Genomic DNA, 15864 nt, shown 5'->3' with positions numbered 1-15864 from the left:
TACAATACTTTGAAGTTCTGAATCTCAGCAAAGTACCAAAGGTATCTCAGTTCCCATATCTTCAGGGAGAAAAAAATAATCCACTGTGCCTATGTCTAGGTTGCTGGGTTTTGTCGACAAAACAACTGTTTTGTCAACAAAACCCATGGAGGACCCAGATTGCGAAGCTTGTTCTGTTGACAGTAAAACAACAGAACAGTGTGATTCTGTTGACAGCCGTACCCAGCTCGCTACAAGTAAGAATGCTGCTGTCAAGAGAGATGTGTCAACAAAAGGCGGGTCTGGATGTTTTAGGAGGGGGCCTTCTGTCAACAGAAAAGGCCTCTGGGATGCCACACACCCTATCCACAGCAATCATCGCTCTCTGGTTCCAGCCCCTGCCCCTTCTTAAAGCTGCAGGGAGCCCAGGGAACCCTGTGGCAGAAAGCTGAAAGTGTGTGAGCAGCAGAGTCACATGCTGCTGTTTAAATGTCTTTGCAGCTGTACCCTCATGTGCAGAAACCGTGTCAGAGGCCCCTCCCAGCACTCCCGTGGGCCCTCCCGGAAGCAGCCTTAGGATTCCCAGGCCCCTCCCCAGGGCTCAAAGAGGTGGGTCCCTCCTGGTTTGACCCAGAGATCCAGTCCCTCCAGGATCTCTGGGAAAAGGAGGAGACCCTCCAAGACCCCTGGGCCAGGCGTCAAAATGTGGAGATCTACAACTACATAGTTGAGGCTCTGGCCAAATAGGGCCACCCCCACCACACCCTGGAGTAGGTCAAGGTGAAAGTCAAGGAGCTCAAGCAGAGGTATGTCTGGGAATGGGATGCTACAGGCCAGTTGGGGGCAGAACCACCCTCCTGCCCCTGCTACAGGGAGCTCAACCAGATCCTGGTGGTGGGGGAAACCTCACCTCATGACCTGAGCCTTAACACAGAGCTTGAGCCTCTCCCACCCTCCCCTGTAGAGCAGAAGCCCCTGAAGGAGGAGAAGGAGAAGAAGAAATCAGCAGAGGCTCAACCCCCATGGGAGTTGAGGGGAACAGCAGTCAGCACTGTGAAGCCCCTTTGCAGTAGGGCCTGCTGTGCAGGCCACACATGGCTTTGCTCCTGGGACATCCCTGTCCCTTGGTCTGAGGGCTGTTGGTTGCTGCTTACAGTGGAGAGCATGGCCTTAGGGGCTGCGGTGCATGAATGATTCACTGTCTCTCCTCCTTGTGTTTTATATAGCTGGAGCTGCACTGACCAAAGGGTGGGCCACTCCCATGACACCAACAGGCCACCCCCACAGCTGGAGAAGTCAATGAAAGGGGTAGGCTGCATCCTCCATGATGCAGATTTGCATCTTCATATCCCTGAACACTAGCTCACAGTGGGAACTGAATGTGCCCACCTCCAGCACATGCTGAAATTGTGGAACGTATGGGAGTTGTGCTCCCTGCCTGCCCACCCAACGTAAATGTCCATGAACTGTCTATGGTGGTTGACCAGGTCCTGCAGCACCATGGAGAAGTAGCCCTTCCAGTTGATGTACTTGGCCAGGCAACGCCACGGGGCACGGATCAAGACGTGGGTCCCATTGATAGCTCTGATGAAGTTCAGGAACCCCAGGGCAGTGAATCTGGCCACAAACTGGTCATGTCAGTGTGGGGCCATTGCAAGCCCAGGGGAAGCTCTGGTGGCATGGCACCCAGGGACCAGCTGTGTCTACCACCCCCACCCCTAATGTAGGACAAGCACAGCCAGGTACTGCAGGGGCTCTGCTGCCCCTCACAGGGGTAGGTGAGCCTGCTGCAGGGTCACAGAACAGCTGTGCAGAGGTGTCTGTTTATGCACCCATCTCTACAGGGCTCTGGCACCAGCTCTCAGATGGAACTGGTGACCAGCAACCCTGTCTGATGTGGTTCCGGGTGGCAATTTTGCTGAGAGAGTGCCTGGGCTGTAGACAGACTAGACTGCTCTTTCGATGCACCTTGCTTTCCAGACTTGCTCTGCCAACAGAAGTTTCATTGCAAGATATCTTCTATTGTGAACTTCTGCTGACAAAACCCACCAATCTAGACACAGCCTATATGCGCTATTAAGCTATCGTGATTATTACTATCATCAAAAGATCATGTCTGTAAATTAGTGGGGCCACTAAGCCACTTCCAGACGACATTATTTCCTCTGCACTCACTGCTAAGTTCCCTTGCAGGGGTGCATAAGGACCAAAAGCAGCTTAACTGACAAGTCTGCTCCTTGGGAAGACAAAAGAACCAACAAACCTATACTATAAATTTTTGAAGATTCAGACCACATGGAAGTGTCTGTTCACCATAAAAGACAGATTTTGGAGAAGCTGTTATTGTGTACAGATTCAATTCACTATACTGACCCACATAGCCACAAACAGACAGGAAATAAACTGCATCCTTCCCTATATTCAGCATTAGTTGACTGTGTGGGTATTTATTTTCATCCACCAGTAGTAAGGGAAATGCTAAGAATCTATGCGAAAAGCCATTCTTGTGGTTTCTCTGGCTCATCTTGAAACAAGAATTGCTCAGCTATATTCAGAAAACCTTATTCTCACAAGTTTTTTAGCCCAGTTTTGCCACATTAATAGATATGGCTCATTCAAATAAGGTTTCAGTAAATATGTCTACTTTTGATGCCTGTCTGAACCAAATTGAGCCTCCAAAACCTCCAAAGTTTACTCATCACTAATACAGTTTTGCCTCCTTCCCTGGGTCCAAAAAGGAAACAGTTTTTTACTCCATATTCTCAGCCAATGAAATGTGTGGTTCCATATAAATCAGTGGAGCTACACCAATGTATGCCAGCAAAGAAACTGCTTCACAGTGTTTCAAAATTCCAGCTACACTGAAGGAAGAGAATGCACATGAGAAAAGTGTGTTATATTTATTTTTCAGGTAACTCAAAGTTGTTCCTTATAATTTACTTTAGAAGGCAAATTATACAATAGGTCACATTTCAAGGCACCATGATGAAATAGCATGTATACAGTATGCCAGACTGTAGAATCTAGTTTATTACTTTTAACATAAAACTGATAGAACGCTTAGTTCTTACATTGGATAGGGTCTGGGACTCAAAAGTTGATTCCCAACTATGATACTGGCTTCTCAGATAGCCTTGTGCTAGTCTCTCATAGATTTCAGCAGGATTTGCATAATGCTTTTGCAGAAGATTTTTCAACTAGTAAAACATTTATCCTGTATGTGGGTAGACAGTTGGTACTTGTGTTTGAAAGCAGTAACACACTTTTATTTGATTATATTTAGTACCCAACATAATTTCTAGCACTTCACTTCTCTGTTTAATGCTTCCTTTGGGAAGTGTTTAGAGATCTATTGATGAAAAGTTCTGTATCAGAATTTTATTATATCCTAAATGCATAAACACTCATGATTTCCCTTCTTTCTGATTGCTTACAGATGCTCACATGTCAGGATGGAAAATTCTGTATTCCTAATTTATAAAAGAATTACTATACAGGTAGAACCTCTCTAGTCCATCACTCTCTGGTCTGGCAACATCCCTAATCCAGCATGATTTTAGTTACTCAGATGGCCGCTTCTCATGTGTGTGGCAGTTTCCCGTGGTCCCTTAAAGTTTATTTACAGCCACCAGTCCTGGGCCACCAGTCCTGGGCCACCAGTCCTGGATCTTGGTTTTCGGTGCTCTTATTTAGCTGTAATTTACCCCTAAATGTCTTCTAAGAGACCAGTAAGCAGTGGAAGTGTTGGTAATGCTGCTAGACAATATTGACCTCCCATGATCTGATGAATTCTGTCATTCAGCACTGGTCAGGTCCCAAGGGTGCCGGAGTAGAGAGGTATCTACATGTAAACAAGATCCCTAAGTCACCTAAACAAGAAAACAGTCAACTTTTCTATTTTACTACTTCAGGCTGTAGCAGTCAGTTTACAATTTTATGATCTTAAAAGTTCTGTTTGTAATGTTTATCAGCTTCCTTAATGCCCTCCAACTACCTACTCAAGAATTCACCAGAACCTTAGGACATTTGTTTTGTCTTTTAAGATAAGCTTATAATAAACTATGCTAAACTCAACTTTGTTTTCCCCTCTGGCCTAGCTCTTTATACACTCTCAAGTGTGCAGTGCTCAGAAGAATGCAGAATGCTGTTGCGGCCTTTTGTCTCTAATTATTTGCATGCCTATTATTCCTGGTTTTATATCAAATATAAAGTGTGACATTATACATAATGATGAACAGTTTCTGGTATTTCTTAAAGACACAAGATTGTTCTATATGTACACTCTGACTATGAAACTAAAAATGTGTGCATCATTTTGGAGGAAACTTCATCGACTCATCTCAGAGAGGAACACAGTTCCTCGGAGGGCAGATCTATGCTAAAGCAGAAGATTGAATTAAGGTACACACAACTCCAGTGATGCTAATCACGTAGCTTGAGTTGACACACCTGAATTGGGGCTTCTGAGCCATCTCCACTGTGGGAAGTCACTGGGAACATTTGCTCCCATTAACATCCCTTACTCCCAGTGAAGGGCAGGAATATCAGCACCAACGGCAGTGCCCCATGCTCCTACTAGGTGCTCTAAATTGAACTCCAGAAGATTGACCGTGGCAGCATCAATCTTTTTGGAAGTGAAGCCGTAGCCAGAGGAAACACTACTTTTCTGGCTTATTAAGTTAGTCAGGGGTGTGGGGGAACTACTTCCAAAAGTGCAGCTAATTCAGAACTTTCTGAACTATTTGATTATGTTGCACATAATGCTAATAGATAATTCATGCTAATGCACTTTCATGGTCTTATCCCCATATTTCAATACAGAATTCCAGATCTTCAGCTGGTGTAAATGGCTATAATACAACTGAAATCAGTGGAGATGCATTAATTGACATTGGATGAGGATCTGTCCCAGATCCTTTAACTCAGAAATGCATGTTATTGTTGATGGTGGGAGAGGCATTCCCAGCACCTCCTCACACAGCTGGCCCCTTCGACTGCTTTCAGATAATCTTGAACCAATCCCAAGAGGAAAGAGGTGCATGTGAAATTCCATTTAGGTCAGCTCAGCTAAGTACTAAAACTTACTGTGCCCTGTTTTGGTGCCCAGATTCTAACAAAGTCAGTGAAAAGTCTTCTATTAACTTCAGCAGGCTTTACATCCAGTCCTTGCAGAGAATCTTTCAGGTAGTAAAATACGTCCTCTCTATGTCAATAGACATTAGGCACTCATGTTTAAATGAAGTAATAAACCTGTACTTGATTAAATTTAGTGGTCCATATAATTTTAGTACAAAAGTTGTAGAATCTAACAGCAGCCCACTGAACTACTAGCCTCTGCTGCTACATCAAAACTATTTTGTTTCCACACTCAAATATATTAGGTTGGCTCAGCAACACTTGAATACCTTCTTTCCATTACCCTGTGGGTAGGAACCCATGCGTCCTACTCCTGAAAATAAATTCTCTGTGATACTTTGTTTATTTACTATAACCTCAATGGTAAGAATCCCAAGAATAGGAATGAGATTTTTCTCCTCCCCTGCAAGTAACCACTGCTCCAGACTTCTAAAGAAAATCATGACATTGGGCTAGAGATTCAAAATGGCAGTTTATTGTATCTAGGCACTAGACCTGCAGAAAAAGCTGCCTCTGCAGAAAAGCCAGAAGTCACATCCTAGTTTACTGGGTATATGACAAGCTTCCCTGCCCTGCTTGGGGACAGAGGAATTTGATACTCATAGAGGGGAGGGTGAAAAATAAAATAAAGAAGTTTTTTTGTGACAGTGACACTTTCTAGGTCACTAGGAGTTAGGGTTGCATGTCAGGTCAACTAACAGTGTGTCTTCTGCAGCCACCATGGATTGGTCTCTCCTTTAACCTGATGGTGTGTAAATGGAAGGTTCACTCTCCCATTGCCAATTCTCTGAGCCACCTGTTCCCAGCAAGCTAAACATACTTTTAAACAATACCAACTGTCACCAGTAAAATTATGGAAATTGAATACATTAAATACCAAGTCAGGATGGCTGGGAAAAAAAAACTAAAAAATTGGAGGATACCCCATCTTAGATGTATAATACTTACTTTCAAATACTGTTTTCTTGATCATACATAAGAAAAATTCCCAGATATAAAGCACTTCATTTACTGGAGAATTCAGTAAACTGCCACAGATGTAGCTGTTTACAGGAGTAAAACAAACAGAATACATAGTCAAATTACCCATCTCAACTTCATGGGGCACGTAATTCACACTTACTGCTAGCCTAAGATATGGCAAAATTCTTAAATGTACACTTTTAAGCCTAGAGAACTGATTTATAGTGGACTGCATATTTCTGTACCAACATATTTATATGACTAAACCATTTAGAATTTGATTAAATTGCCTGAAATATTGGTCTTGTGAGTTGTGCTTTACCTTTCCCAATGAAATATACAGATGGTGAGCAGCTCAACCTATTTACAACAGCTCACTTAGAATATTTAGAAAGAAATGTGAAATTCCTCCCTCACAGAAAAAAATGAAATCAGAGCTGAAGGGGAAAATAACCCTGTAAAGTTTATTACAAGCATATCTTAGTTTAATTCCTAATGTTTATAGTACAATAGCCATAAAACACCACCAGCTAAGATAGCACAGAAAGTTCTTGAACTGATATTAAATTTTGGAAATGTTTAAATATCTGATATATTTGCGCTGTATTTTTTAGAAAACTTACTAAGCAATGATATCAAATGCCTCTCAAGACAAACATTCCTCATTAATACCATGAGAAGCAACAGAAATTCTTAATTTCTTGTCACCGCCTAAATAAACCAGTAGGTCAAATGTTGCCTTGCTAAGTTTCAAGAAACTCACCTATGCACTGGCAGAGAAATTGGGGCTAGAATTAACAAGTGCAAACACTCCAAGGCTACATCTACATTGATACTGCAGTGATCAATGCACCAGTGGGTCAGTTTAGCAAATCTAGTTTAAACTTGCCAAATCAACTGTAGATCACTATGCAGTTGACCATGGTACTCTACTATAAATGATAAGAGTAAGGTACAATGACAGGAGAATGTCTCCACTGCAAGTGGTGGACCTAAGTTACATCTACTCCACCTTTGCTGTTCATGTAGCTCAAGTTGCATAAATAAGACCACTTTATTGTGGTAGTGTAGGTATAGACCTAGTCTTCAAAGCATGATGCAATTATGTAAATTTAGGCTTTAAAATGAGGTTCCATCAGGGCATAGGGGGCCATCTATGTGGAGTGCACTGCAGGATTATGGCCTCCAGTAGCATTCCTCATATTACAGTAATGATCAATCTGCAAAACTAATCAATCAATTAATCACAGGACTAAGACATTGTCTTGCCAAATTACTTACACAGCACAGTAAGTAAGTAAGTAAGTAACAAGACACAGTAAGTGCTGTGTAACTTAATCACCACCATTTTTGATATAAAGCGAACACAACCTAGCCCATAGTTGGTGGTAAAATTGATTTTAGTAAAACACCTGAAAAAGGGTTTCACACAATCAGACTTTCAGAATTACAAATAATTTGAATAGGAATATTCTGTTGATTGAAAACTGGTAGATTGCCACATAAAAGAACATACTGATAAAAGGAAATGGATCAGCATAAGAAGATGTACGTAGTAAAAACCGAAGTGATCAGCATAAGATTCTATCTTACAAAACATCTTCATTAACAACATATAAGTCAGGGTAAACAGCATACAAATGAAATCTGTTGATCATAGAATCATAGAATCCTAAGGCTGGAAGGAAACTTAGGAGGTAATTGAGTCCAGCCCCCTGCCTAAAGCAGGATCACCTCTAGCAAAATCATACCATCTGGGACTTTATCAAGCTGGGACTTAAAAACCTTGGCAATGTTGATTCTACCACCTCTCTAGGTAATATATTACAGTGCTTCAACACCCTTCCAGTGAAATAGTTTTTCCTAATATCCAACCCACACCTCTCCCTCTATAACTTCAGATCATTGCTCCTTGTTCTATCATCTGTCACTACTGAGAAGAGCCTCTCTCCATTGTCTTTAGAGGCCCCTTTCAGGAAGTTGAAGGCTGCTGTCAAATCGCCTTTCACTCTTCTCTTCTGAACACTAAATAAGCCCAAATACCTCATCCTCTCCTCATAGGTAATGTGCTCCAATCCCCTAATCATTTTATTGCCCTCTGCTGGACCCACTCCAATGCACCCACACCCTTTCTATAACTGGGGGGCTCAGAACTGGATGCAATACTCCAGATGTGGCCTTACTAGTGCCAAATAGAGGGGAATAACAACTTCTCTAGATCTGCTGAAAATGTTTCTTATAACAGATCCAAGTATGCCATTAGTCTTCTTGGCTACAAAGGCATATTGTTACTCATATCCAGCCACTCATCCACTGTAATCCCAGGTTCTTTTCTCCTGCACTGCTATTCAGCCAGTCCATCCCCAGCGTGTAACAATGCTTGGGATTCTTCCACCCCAAATGCAGGACTCTGCACTTGTCCTTGTTGAACCTCATCAGATTACTTTCGTCCTAACCCTCCAATTTATCTAGGTCACTCTGGACCCTATCCCTACCCTCCAACATACCCACCTCTCCCACAAGCTTTGTGTCATCTGCAGTTTTGCTGAGGGTGCAATCCATCCCCTCATCCAGGTCATTAATAAACATGCTGAACAATACTAGCCCTAAAACTGATCCTTGGGGCACGCCACTTGAAACCAATCACCAACCAGACTTTGAACATTGGTTACTACCCATTGGGCCCAAACATCTAGCCAGCTTTCTATCCATCTTACAGTCTATGTATCCAATCCATACTTTCACAACTTATGGACAATAATATTGTGGGGAACAGTATCAAAAGCTTTGCTAAGTCAAGGTATATCACACCCACTGACTTCCTCATGACCACATGACCTTATTAGAGAGGCTAATTAGATTGGTCAGGCATGTCTTGCCCTTGGTGAATCTATATTGACTTTTTTATGGGGACTGGGGCATGATTTTTATGGGGACTGAGGCAGGCTGACTGATCTATAGATTCCTGATTGATCCTTCTTTCCTTTTTTAAAGCTGGACACTACATTTGCCTTTTTTCAGTCATCCAGTACCTCTCCCAACCTCCATGAGTTTTCAAAGATAATGGCCAAAGATTCTGCAATGGCATTTGCCAATTCCCTCAGTACCATTGATGCATTAAATCTGGACCGAGGATTTGTATATGTATATGTATAGAAAAGGGGGTCCTTTTCTAAACAGCTCTTGACCATTTCTTTCCCCACCCAGGGCTGTCCACCTACCTCCCACACTGCATTGCCTAGGGCCTTAGCCTGGGAGCTGACTTTGTCTGAAAAGACAGAGGCAAAAAAAAGCATGCAGTACTTCAGCTTTTCCCACACCATCTGTCACCAGAGTACTTCACGCATCCCTTAAAGGCCCAACACCCTCCCTGATCACCCTCTTATTGTTAACGTATCTGTAGAAACCCTTCTTGTTACCATTCACATTCTTTGAGAGCCGCAGTTCCAGTTGTGCTTTCCCCTTCCTGATTACCCCCACTGCATTCTCAAACAATATATTTATATTCCTCCTTAGTTATCCTTCCCAAGTTTCCACTTCTTATACACACCCTTTTTGACTTTAAACTCCAAAGATTTCCCTGGTAAGCCAAGGTGGTTGCCTCCTATATGAGCCTTTCTTACTGCACATTGGAATGGTTTGATCCTATGCCTTCAATTAGGCTTCTTTAAATTATAACAAAAATAAGTAATAGATTTGGGGGTGCTTTGAACTAGAGGAACACCAGGGCCATGTCTACTCTGGTAAAAATCTTCGAAATGGCCATTTCGAAGATTACTACTGAGGCGCTGAATTGAATATTCAGCAACTCATTAGCTTTCTCACGCTTCTGGCCATGGTGCTTTGAAAGTGCCGCTTTTGAAGGCCCACGGCATGGCTACACGGGGGTCCTTTTCAAAAGGACCCTGCACATTTCAGAATCCCCTTATTCCTCTCATCTGAAGGGAATAAGGGGATTACAAAATGTGTCAGGTCCTTTCGAAAAGGACCCTCCATGTAGCCACACTGAGCCACGGACGTTCAAAAGCAGCGCTTTTGAAACGCCACAACTGGATGCATGCGAATGCTAATGAGGCGCTATATTGAATAGCATGGCTATGTTGAAGATTTGTACCAGTGTAGACACGGCCCTAGAGATCAATATTGCTGAATGAGACCTTGGTACTGAGAAAAATTAAAATGCTATATATCATTGAGCCCCCAGCTGCCTTACATGTTAAGAATAATCTTTTTGTTTTAAAATTCCATGCTTTCAGCTAAAAAAAAAAAAAATCAACAAAACCACCCAGCTCTGCATCAAAAAATCCAGCAACTCTAACCTTAGCCAAAAATATTTCAGGTTCTGAACAGATAATGTTTACATAGTGCCCTGAAAATTCATTACATTTGGCACAAGAAAATGCACAAGAAAATGGAAGGACTCAGTTCCAAATCAGGGAGCACTCCACCAGGGGTGATCTTTGCAGCCTACCATGATGAGCTGAATTTCAGGAACTGAAGACTAAATCTGATTGCCCAAATGTGCAAATTGTGATAAAGTGTGAACCCCCATATATTTCATCCTAGACTAATTAGGACTTTATACACTCTGACACTTTAACTGGCCCTCAGAAGTGAGCAGGTGAGCAGTACAGAGTATAAAGACCTGGTGTTACCTGCTGAGGGTATTTCATAACCCTAAAGAGGTTAGCCACTGTACTAATTAAAACAAATGGATTTTCTCAAGGGCACCTTAAAAGAGAAGGCAGAGAGAATGTGCCACAAGTTGCCAGTGAAAGACAACAACAGCAGAAATGATCAGTGAAGCTTCATGCCCAAGTGCAGAGACAACATGACAGAGCAGAGTCATAACAGTCCATCTCTACAAGGCTCTTGTGAAAAATAATCTGGAATATTTATTGGAATATGGAGCACCTCAACATCAGAAAGGCAATGAAGTTCAGAGACCAGCTACAAAAAATGGGTAAGGCAGTGGAGTGATTGATTTATGGGGAGAGATTAAAAGGGTTAAATGTGTTTACAGTAGCTCAGTCATGATAAAAGAAAGGTGGTAACTGATTGTCATGGAATGTGGGAGGTAACCCGGTCCTACACCCCATCTGCAGGCAGATGTGATGCTCATTCAGCAGGTAAAACAGTTTTCTCAATCAACAGGAACACAGCATAGAACAGACTTGTCAGCACAAAACCTGAAGTCAGTACTTCCCAACTCAGGGAGAGGGGACCCAGAGAGGGGGACCCAAGCCAGGGCACTCTCCCTCCTGTATCCCCCTCAAGTCAACCAAGACACCCCAACTCTACTGCCCAGTTCCAGGTCAAACCAGACAAGCTCCTCTTCCTTCATTTCTCCTTGTTTTCAGGGAAGAAAGGTGTCATCTTGTTGCGGAGGTTGCAAATGACCTGGAGGCCCACTGTGTATGTGTGAGAAGTCAACACACTGAAATTCCCATCACCAACTATGCGTTGATGCTGTGCCTAGGAAACACATGCAACCTACTCAGGGCAATAAAATTCTCACATGCCCCACATCGTCTCACCAATCATACAAGCATCAGAAGGATGAAAGCATCACGTATGGAGAATTAGTTAGTGTGTTGAAGTGGAGAATATGGGCAAAGGAATCCATGAGTAAGTAAAATATAGGCTGATAATTGGAGGAACTTTTATGCTTTGGAGATCTAATAGCCTTTGGAATACTTTCTCCAAGGCCAATAGTACAATTCCCATCGTTGGGACTGTCTGGAACAACCGGTAGGAAAAAATGTTCTGAAGGAAATAACCCCTCACTAGTGTGAAGAATGGACTATACTTGCTAATAAAACTCTTCTGTCTTTAAATGGCTCTTGGCCTGATCCTGAACCCATGGGCACAGAGGCTCTAATGAGCTACGTCTACACGTGAACGCTACATCGAAGTAGCTTATTTCGATGTAGCGACATCTAAATAGGCTATTTCGATGAATAACGTCTACACGTCCTCCAGGGCTGGCAACATCGACGTTCAACGTCGACGTTGCGCAGCACCACATCGAAATAGGCGCTGCGAGGGAACGTCTACACGCCAAAGTAGCACACATCGAAATAAGGGTGCCAGGAACAGCTGCAGACAGGGTCACAGGGCGGACTAGTGCTTCCGGGGCAACAGCTAGCCGCTCCCTTTAAGGGCCCTTCCCAGACACATGCAGCCTGCACAGCACGCGGTCTGCAGAGCCATAGGCACGCACACCTCGAGTGATGCAGTCATGGACCCCCAGCAGCAGCAGCAGCAGCAGCTGCAGCAGCCAGAGGTCCACACAGCCGCCCCTGCAGGAGCAGTGCTCGCCCTGCTCAATGCCATGCAGGAGGCAGCTGAGCACCTCCTTGCCACAGAGGAGGAGCTGCCCGCAGGGGAGGAGGACTCAACCCCCAACCCTGCAGCAACCCACCGCCGCCCCCGCTGCACACGCCGCTGGCTGTGGAGCTACCCCACCACCACCAACTGGTGGGAGCATCTGGTGCTCGGAGAGTGGGATGACGACCACTGGCTCCAGAACTTTCGCATGAGCCGGCAGACATTTCTGGAGCTTTGCCAGTGGCTCACCCCCGCACTGAGGCACCAGGACACCGCCATGCGGCGTGCCCTCAGCATCGAGAAATGGGTCGGCATCGCTGTCTGGAAGCTGGCCACTCCAGACAACTACCGATCCGTGGGCCAGCAGTTTGGCATCGGCAAGGCCACCGTCGAGGCTGTCCTCATGGAGGTAAGAGGACCCACGGCGGGGGGGTAGGCAGCCCTGGCAGGGGAGGGCAGGGGAGGGCCACACACACCCTGCACACCCCTCATTGGTGCTCTCCCATGTGCTTCCCCTGCAGGTCGTCTGCACCATCAACGCCCTGCTCCTCCACAGGCTCGTGAGGTTTGGGGACCCGGATGCCGCCATTGCAGGCTTTGCCACCTTGGGCTTCCCCAATTGCTTCGGGGCTCTGGATGGGACTCACATCCCCATCAGCGCCCCGGAACACAGTGGAGGATGCTACATAAACCGGAAGGGCTACCACTCAGTGGTCCTCCAGGCCTTGGTGGACAGCCGGGGCCGTTTCCTGGACATTTATGTGGGCTGGCCTGGCAGCACCCACGACGCCCGGGTATTCTGGAACTCGGGCCTGTGCCACCGGCTGGAGGCGGGGACCTACATCCCCCAGCGGGAGATCCCTCTGGGGGACACCACCATGCCCCTCTGCGTCATCGCAGATGCGGCATACCCCCTCCGGCCCTGGCTCATGCACCCATACACGGGCCATCTGTCTGCCAGCCAGGAGCGCTTCAACCAGCGCCTGAACTACGCGTGCCAGGTGGTGGAGCGCACATTTGGCAGCCTCAAAGGGCGCTGGAGGTGTCTCCTCACCCGCCTTGATGGGGGCCCCACCAACATCCCCCAGATTGTGGGTGCGTGCAGCGCCCTACACAACCTGGTGGAGAGCAAGGGGGAGGCCTTCTTTCAGGGCTGGGCTGTGGAGGCCGGCAGGGCCGATGTGCAGCCACTCGCTGCACCCAGTTGCCAGGTGGACCCCGAAGGGACCCGGGTCCGGGAGGCCCTGCAGGCCCAGTTCGATGAGGCCGTGGGGTGAACGCTGGCAGGCCCCCCACTGCACCCCCACCATCCTCCACAACACTCCCTGCCCCTACACCCACACCACAGAGCACCCGAGAGCACACACCCCCACTTTTCTTGTAAAAATAAAAGCAGACTGTTGTTTGTCAACTCAAACATCTTTACTAGAACTATTATTATTATTATTATTATTATTATGAACAAGACAAACTAACTATATACAGGGGAAATCTAACTGATAAATATATATACATTATAAAAATAGGGATAACATGGAAGGGGAAGACAAGGAAAGGGAGAACTATTTACATCAGGGGGTAAGGATCAGCACAGTAATGGGTCAAATATACAAACTATTTACAACAAAACAACAATAAACTGGGGGAATATATACAAAGGGGGAGGGGAGGCCACGTCCTGGGCCCCATGCCCCTACAGTCCAGTGCTGGGGGTGGGTGGCCGGGATCCCCGCCTCGGCCGCAGCCCTGGCTGGGGCTGGCTGGGGGCCAGGCGGACTGGGAGATACAGCTGGCGAGTGTCAGCTGGCCCCAGGTCCCCCTCAGCGGAATGGCCCTCGGTGGCGGGTGGCAGTGTGACGGTGGACGGCGCAGCGGGTGGAGCAGGCAGGGTGGGCGCTGCGGTGGCAGGCACGGCCTGGGGGGCCATGGAGTCCGCGATGCAGTTGAGGGTCCGCATGTAGGCCCCCCATGCCTCCTGGCACCAGGCCAGCGCCCACTCCTTCAGCTGGAGGTGCCATTCCTCCACCCACAGCCGCTGCTTGGCGACCTCCAGCTGCCGACGGTGGAGGGCCAGCAGCTGGGGGTCCGTCGCCGTCGGCTGCTGGTGCTGGGTCTGCCGTCTTCCCCGCCTTGGGGCCGGTCGGTCCTCCGCCGAGGGGCTGGCCTGGAGTGATGGCCCCGGAGGGCTTTCCGGGACCACTGACGCCTCGCCGGCGCTCTCCGGTCCTTCCGATGGTGCAGCTGCGGAACACAGGAGTGGGGGAAGAAGAGTGGAGACAGCCGTTAGTGTGGGCCCCGAGCCGTGGCCCTTGTCCCCCCACCCCTCTGCTGCAGGTTCCCCATCCCTGTCCCTGGGAGATGCTGCTGTGATGGGGTTCAGGGGTCCTCCTGCACTGCACCCCCTCCGCTGGCAGGAGTGACTCTCACTCAGCAGGTACGACAGGAGGTTTATTAGGCAACAGATGCCCAGTTTCTCACAGAAGCGACAGTACAGCAGTCAGAGACAGTCCTTCCAACCTGTCCTGGGGAGAAGACCCCAAGGGGTGCCCCTCTGGGGTGTAGCTTTCCCCCTCCTCAGGCTGGCTGCCTTCTAGCTCTCCCTTCCCCTAGCCTCTAACTGCCGCCCCCGATTCAATCCCAGCTCGGCTCCTCCCTCCTCTTTGTTCAGGGCAGAGGTGTTACGGGCCAGTCGTAGCCCCAGGATCATTCTTAGCCACTGGGAGCTATTCAGCTTGCTTCTCATATCTAGCCTGAGTCTCGCATTTGCACTCCCCCCACTCCATCACATGCTGCTGCTGCTGCTGGGTGTCCCACACCCTCCCCCCCGGGGACCCTAGAGGTTCCGCTCCCCCCAGCCCCGGGGATGGCACATGGCACTGTCGTGCTGGGGGGGAGGGGCAGGGGCTGAAGCACTCTTCTGAGGTACATGCTACTGCTGTCCTTGAGGCCATGGCCATTTGGGCATGTGGAGGGCCCTGGTCATATCTCTTACCCCCGCCCCTCAACCCCAGGGGTGTGCACCAGGGTGGGTACATACCTGACGGTCCACTCCCACGGTCGGGGGACACCCGATGCCCTGCTGGATGCCCTGCAGATGCCCTGCTGGAGCTCCAGGACGGCAGCATTATCTGAAGGCTGGTGTCACTGGAGAAGGAGTCCCTCTCCTCCTCCTCTGGTGCCCCGGGGCTGGGCTCCTGGGGGGAGCCCCGGGGTGCGGGGCTTGCCTCCGGGGTGGACTCCACCTCCGGGGCATGCTGGGGCTCCTCGGCCGAGGTATCAAGTGTGGCCAGAGGGGAGGAGGTGTGCCAGGGGCCCAGGATGTCCCTGAGCTCCCTGTAAAAGGGGCAAGTGATGGGGGTGGCTCCAGATCGGCCGGCCACATCCCGGGCCCGGGTGTAACCCTGCCGCAGCTCACTTTACTCCGGACATGATCCGAAGTGCGGGCAGGGTGACCCC

This window comes from Carettochelys insculpta, chromosome 9 (assembly GCF_033958435.1).
Source record: "Carettochelys insculpta isolate YL-2023 chromosome 9, ASM3395843v1, whole genome shotgun sequence".
NCBI classification, from domain to species: Eukaryota; Metazoa; Chordata; order Testudines; family Carettochelyidae; genus Carettochelys; species Carettochelys insculpta.
Note: the sequence above shows the minus strand (reverse complement) of the source record.